The sequence below is a fragment of the Ctenopharyngodon idella genome, chromosome 12 (assembly GCF_019924925.1).
Source record: "Ctenopharyngodon idella isolate HZGC_01 chromosome 12, HZGC01, whole genome shotgun sequence".
In the NCBI taxonomy this organism is placed as follows: Eukaryota; Metazoa; Chordata; class Actinopteri; order Cypriniformes; family Xenocyprididae; genus Ctenopharyngodon; species Ctenopharyngodon idella.
This window is the reverse complement of record NC_067231.1, coordinates 21,970,861-21,971,493: the sequence shown is the minus strand read 5'-3', so window position 1 is coordinate 21,971,493 and position 633 is coordinate 21,970,861.

Below are 633 nucleotides of genomic sequence, written 5' to 3'. Positions count from 1 at the left end.
CACTGGATCTTGACTCATTTTTATGGTGTTGTAGTCTTAAAGTGTTTAGTGCTTTTCCACCCTGTGCATTTCAAAAGAACAGAATAAAGTGATTAAAGGATTCCTACATCCTTTTTTTTTTTTTTTTTTTTTTTTTTTAAACTTTACTCCAACATTGTCTAACTGTTCTTTGGAATTTAATTAAAAAGTGCATTAAATTACTGAATTGTTTGAACTTGTGATATCGCTCATAAATGTAATCATTTACTAGCTAAGGTGATAAATTGTAAATGACCACACTGCTTACACCTACAATACAGTCAGACGTAGTACAGATCCTATTAGCACAGGATTTGTGCAGTATTTTCAGTTCAGTCCAGCTGGTGTCCCTCTGTAAATGCACCAGGCCTTTAACACCTTAAGCCAGGGATGGGAAACTTCGATAGTGAGGAGGGCCAACATTTTTTTTTTCTCCTTAATACCGGGGGCCATATGATTAATCCACACTTGCACTTTTTACACCGTCTTACTCAATTTACTTTTTATTAAGGGAAATCAATGTATAATTAATGCAATTTGTTTTTAAAGATTTTATGAACTAAAACTTGTGCAATTTTGCTAATACAAATGGGAAACTTTGTTTTCTGTTGACAA